Source organism: Microtus ochrogaster, chromosome 8 (assembly GCF_000317375.1).
Source record: "Microtus ochrogaster isolate Prairie Vole_2 chromosome 8, MicOch1.0, whole genome shotgun sequence".
Classification (NCBI taxonomy): domain Eukaryota; kingdom Metazoa; phylum Chordata; class Mammalia; order Rodentia; family Cricetidae; genus Microtus; species Microtus ochrogaster.
This window is the reverse complement of record NC_022015.1, coordinates 69783506-69789526: the sequence shown is the minus strand read 5'-3', so window position 1 is coordinate 69789526 and position 6021 is coordinate 69783506.

The window sequence follows — 6021 nt, the reverse complement described above, 5'->3', positions numbered from 1 at the left end:
GCCAAGTCTTCCAGCCTCTTTTCTGGAGAAATTATGCCAATAAACTCTCGGCTACATATTAGCGCCTAGCTAGTGGGGGCAGGGCGCCTGAGCAAGAACATGCTGGTTGGAAAGCTGAATTCGCTGGGCCACTTCCACCAGGAGGGACGTGAAAACAAGCCACAACCTAAGGGGAGCACCAGGTCCTGGCACCAGCCGTGTGAAACAGCATTGCACTTGGAGGACCAGGCAAGGCACGTGGGGTGGGTGAAGGGCAGACCCAGGAGCAGTGTCCTCGGCTGCTCACTTGGGGACATTCACTTCTCCACTCTGGGTCTCCATTCCCTTTTCATAAGTGGCAAGAGAGTTGGGTCAGTGTGTCCATTCACCTCCTTTCCTCCCCAGCTCCTCCCTGTGCCACTGAACATAGGTGTGGTTAATCTCCAACAGTCCTGGTTTTCAGAAAGAACCTAACCACCCAGCTTTTGCAGTATGCTTAGGAGCCTGGAAGCGCCTGTAGCCAGAGCACCCTTTTGGGGTGATGTAATACCACAGCACATGCTCTCTCTCCACCAGCTCTGGTAGTGAGGGCACATTGTAAATCACAGATATATTCTTCACGGGGGGAAAGAGTCGCTTGAAGATATAATAAAATCATGCTTAAGAATGCAGCAAGCCTTTTAAAAACATATTTAGCAAAAAAAACTACCCGTTTCTGATACCGTAATAATACTCCCAATAAATCACAAAATATGAATTCCTTGTAGCTAGTGCTGTTTTTACACTCGGAACCAGAGCTTAAATGAAAAGTTTTAAAATGAAAACCGCTACAATTTCCCTGGGAAGCACATAACAACTTAAAAATCGCTCCACTTCCACCGGTGCCATCCCTGCGTATCGACAGAGAATTAAAGATCTGAAGGGGCCCAGACATGAGCCTCAGAGAGATGAAGTGATTGAGGTCGCCCTGCCCAAGGTCACAGAGCCAGCTGGTCCCCAAGCCAGGCCTGCGGACCTTTCCAACCATCTTGTTGAGGGTGAGTGGCGTGCACTTGCTTCTTAGACGTTTCAGTGTTCGCCCAGAAGCTGCCGCCTTCTCAGAAATGAGCAAGCGGATCTAAGATATAGAGATGAGGATGGCCCTCGGCCTAGCAGACTGGCTGCAAAGGCAGCGACTGTAGGAAATGACAAGATAACACGCTCCATTGACTGCCCCCACACAATAGCGTGAGCAATAGAGGTGGGGGTCAGAAAAGCTAGTGAGACAGCCTGCCAAGGACACCAGGAGCTTCAGAGTGCCAGCTAACTTCAGCAGCTGCCTGAACTGCCTGGCACACTGCGTTTCAGGTCTCTCTACCTTGTGGGCAGGTCAGATGAGTCACAAAGGGGCGTCCCAGGCTTCCTAGCTGTTAAGGGAATGCAGGGTTAGAAGGTATCCCATGGGGTACATGCATTCAGGAGCTATTGTCTGAACCCCTGCTCTACAATAGGGCCTGAGCAAGGCTCTAGGTTTACAATGGTGAGTAAAGATAACACGGTTGATACGCCCCACACACACTGCCTTCCCTCCAGCCAGATGGAAAAGCCAAGCATAAGGGTGGGAGGGGGGCTTTCTTAAAAGTCTAGCTAGATTCACAGGTTACCGCACGCAGAAGCGAACTCCATCCATTCATTCATCCACATGTTTATTCAGCAAGTGTTTATTGAGACCCTCATGGGTATTCTTGTGAGAAAGATGACAAGCTCCCTCCAGTGAGAAGGTCAAGCCTTCTACACCCAAGATGATTTCAGTGGGAAAAAGAAAACAAGGCTAAACTCTACTTCACCTGCCCCCAAGCCCATGGCCCACCACTTGCCAGGAATCCAGGTATTCGAACCAGGTACCTCTGGCTCCAGACCTTTGCTGCCTGGGCATTGTCAGCCACAGAAATGTTGGCCAGATCAGTGCTCCCAGCCCCCATCCCCCATCCCCATCTTCCCTTCTGGTTCCTCTTCCTGAGACTCATGGCATCTGAATCCTCACTGTCCCCTTCTGAGTAACTGAGAGCGCACACATGCATGCGCGCGCGCGCACACACACACACACACACACACATCTATTTTTCTTATATTGAGCACACATACACACACTCACACATACACTCATCTATCTTTCTTCCATCCTGTAGGCCCACTTAGGTTCCTGATATCTTTTTTAGTTTATGGTGGAATTTATAAAAATTAAAAAATAGACAAGACCATCAGGGCAAGTGAATAACTCATGATGTACTCCAACTAAGCCAGGCCCCATTTTTTTTTCAAGAGAACCCCCCAAAATAATAACTACAATAATACTACCACTTTTATTCTGTCTGTGCAGCCTCCTCCAGGAATGTCTCCCCTCAGAATGAAATAAGAGCTTTCAGTGAGTTAGCTCCGCGTGTCTGGGGCGGATATAAACTCTTTACAAGAGCCAACTCGCTTAATCCTTGCAGCAATCCCTAGGGGAAAGTGCTATAATTATCCCAGTTACTCGGATAAGTTAAGTGGTTCCTTAGGCTCACACAGCTGGGACGGGCAAAGGTGGGATGGCATCCCAGGCAGTCTGACTCTCCCACCTGCAGGCTTACCTGCTATGCCTACCCACTTGGTCCAGGTAGCCAACTGGTTTGTGCAAAAGCCACATGTTTCCCAGAGTCAAGGGCCAGGTGGGAAGGGAGAAAGAGTCCCCAGAGAGCTGAGATCTGGAGAAGTCATACCAAGGTCACACCAAAGCCTGAAGGAAGAGCAGGCCACACCCATGTGGAGAGCATCCTCATCAGGCCAGCCTGGCCACTTTCTCCAGTGCAACGTGGAGAACTCCACACCAGGCCACCTCCATTGCCACAGTCGCTGGCCCTACCCTGGGAAGGTGCCATTCTGAGGGCCAGGAGTTGGATTATGAGTCACTCTGGCTGCTATGGCCCCCTCCCAGGGCTTGGGCATCACATCCTGGCCAATGCTGCTGGACCGAGCAAGAACTCCATCACAGCCTCCAAGAACCACATGGAGACAGAGAAAGAGCACTTCATTATCTCCAAGTACCAGAGATTCCAGACTCTACCAGACGTCCAGCCCAGGAGGACAGTCAAGTCCCTCCCCTTACCTCCCTGCCTATGGTCACCAGTGTCTCATTCCTTTTGTGAAACTAGTGGCCAAGCCACAGGGAGTCAGAAACCTGCCAGAGGCTGATGTTGTGTCTCCTTGGCAACAGCACATCCTGGAAGGAGAAAGAAGGATAGCTCGGGCTAGTTGACAGGAGAGATAATCCCATTGTCCCTCACCCTTAGCAGCTCTGTCTTCTTAAGCACTGCTGTTGAGCAGTGAAGAGATCGGAGAGAAGGCCATCCGAGGATGAGAAGCAAGAAGAGACAAGAACGTCCTCGGGTGAGAAGCTAACATTTACGGAATGCTCACTATATGCCAAGAACTTTACATGCGTTTCTCCATCAATCCTCACACCATCCCGCAAGGCAAATGCTACTAGCCTACTCCATTACCAAGGAAACTGAGGCTCAGGAGGAGGAAGGTACACAAAGTCACAGCTCGCTGAGGAGACCCCAGACTCTCTACTCCGCAGCCTGGGTTCTCCAGCCTTGTGCTGCCAATCTCCAGGAAATGTGCGCCTGAGGGAGTCGTGCAACCAATTGTTCACTCGTATTCAACTGCACACCCACCAAGTGCTGTGCATCATTCTGGTGGCTTCAGATATTCATCTGTGACGACAACAGGGGACATCCCTTCCCTGTTGACATACGGCAAGGCATGTTCACATAAACACGGGTAGGGGGCAATGGGGAGGGAGTTCTTGTGCACTAGAAAATGCCAAGTGTGTCAGGGAAGATGAATGTCACGAAGGCTATTTGTGGGTTCCTGGGTAGAGGCAAGCTGTTATTTTAAGTAAGGTGGGCCAGAGTGTTCAACCTCCGGAGGGGAAGGGAAGGCATTTGAAAAAAATTTAAAGTAGGTGGAGTATTCTTGAACCGCAGTTTCTCGTCTGTAAAATGGGTATGAAGTTGACAGTTATTTATTAAACTTGAATTTTAGCACTAACCAATACCTCAGTTATTGTATTAAACTTGGCACAGGGCCTGGCATGGAGTATGCCTCCAATAAATTAGAGATCTGATTATTAATAAATACCAGAATCGATGATGGAGCCAGGTTCTATCTGATGCCAAAACTCCCATGCTTCCCCACCTAGAACACCCAGCGGTGTGCAAGTGGAGATGTGGATATGGCTACCCCAGGATGCTCGCAGGTTAGTGAGAAAGAGATTGCAGGACCACAAACGGCCATCAAGGGGCAAAGCCTACCTCCCCGGTCCTAAGGTATGCCAGGTTTGGCATAGTGCTCACACAGCATCATTCCCAAAGAGAACAGCCATACAATAAGGTAAATGAAGCAGAGCGGGCATGAAGTCCACTGGGCCACACAGGGCAGAGGTTTCTGAGAGCCACGGGACTTTTCTAGACATACTCCATCAACGCTAAGAGACTCCAAAAGCGTTTGGTGCTGAGGCACCTGAGAAGTCATCCAGCCCTGCTCTGTTCTTTGCAGAGAGGCCGAGGACCACAGACTCTGCTGCTTGGTAGTCCTCCAGCTCTGGGCCACACTGCCCATGGCTCTTTTGAAGAGCTCAGGCCAGGCCACTCCCCACTTCCTTTCCCAGAAAGCTCCAGTGTATCAGAAGCATGTGGCCACAGTTTGGGGAGTAAGTGGGTAGTGCTGGGCCCTCCCATCAAGAGGCGGAAAAAGAGTCCTGCGCGCCATCCTGCAAGCACCCAAGATAAAAGGTACCCAGTCCGGGAGGCACCGTGAGACTGAGAGTAAGGAGCCAGTGAGGAGAATGCCATCACTTCCTAGGAAGCCCTGCTCAGAACCCGGGTGCCATACTGCCGCCCCAGCCTGCAGGAAAGAAGAAAACCCAACTGCAGCCAGTCGTTCCCTAAAGATAGCCCCTCTGTATGGCCCTCCCCAGAGCCACCACAAAGAATCCTACCTCGGAGCGGCTGGATGCCTCTCCAAGCTAAGAGCCGACTTCCTTCCTTCTGTGGAGCTGCTGGGGAAGGAGAAACACACCCTAGCTCCGGATGTTCCTGCATGGCAAGGGAACAATGGGGAAGGCAAACTGGGTGTGCAAACCAGATGTGCAAATCAGATGTGCAACTCAACCCTGCTGTTCCAGGTAGATAACAGGAGAGAGAGAGAGGAGGGCTTTGGGACTGTCTCCAGAACACAGTCATTAGAAAGTCACAGGTACCTCAGCCCATGCAGAAGGTTTCCCATGTGCCAGATGCCATGTTACTCTAGAGACCTAGCATAAGACCCAGTGACCCTTCTACCCATCTATCCTTGAAATTCTCCCCTCACTAAGAGACTCTGGGATCAAAGCCCCGGGTTCATGCCAGGCAGTCCACCTCCACACTCTGAAGTGAAGCAAGGCATTTCCCCTCTGAGCCTTGGGTTCTTCATCCACAGATGAAGGCCGGAGTAACAGCCCTGAGGAAGGGCAGCGAGGCTCCCTCCAGGTTGGCACAACGCCCGACCGATGGAATGTGGAAATGATTATAAAATCTGTCCCAAGCCCTCCAACTCCTGGTTTCACTTCTCGCGGGCCCTGATTTTACAACAATCCATAAGTCATTAACCAAGCCACACTAGACCTGTAAGACTCCTTCCCAGCAAGACCCATCCGTCACTCAGTTACAAATGCTGACTTCATTGGGGAATGGGCTAAACACTGAGTCTTTGCTTCGAAGAGTCCAGGCCTGTGTTTTGAACAGCTCGGGGGAGCACAGGGCCAATCAGTACTCATCCATTCTCCTGCCTCTCCAGGGGCTGCAAACATCCATCTCCTGCCCACAGCCCTCTCGCTCCGTTCTGATCCATCAGTCATCCCCCTGAAGCCATCTTCTCTGTATCCAACCACATATCTGTCAATCCACCTTTCCTCCGTCCATCCTTCCTTCCATCCATCCATTCATCCCACACATATCTGTCAATCCACCTTTCCTCCGTCCA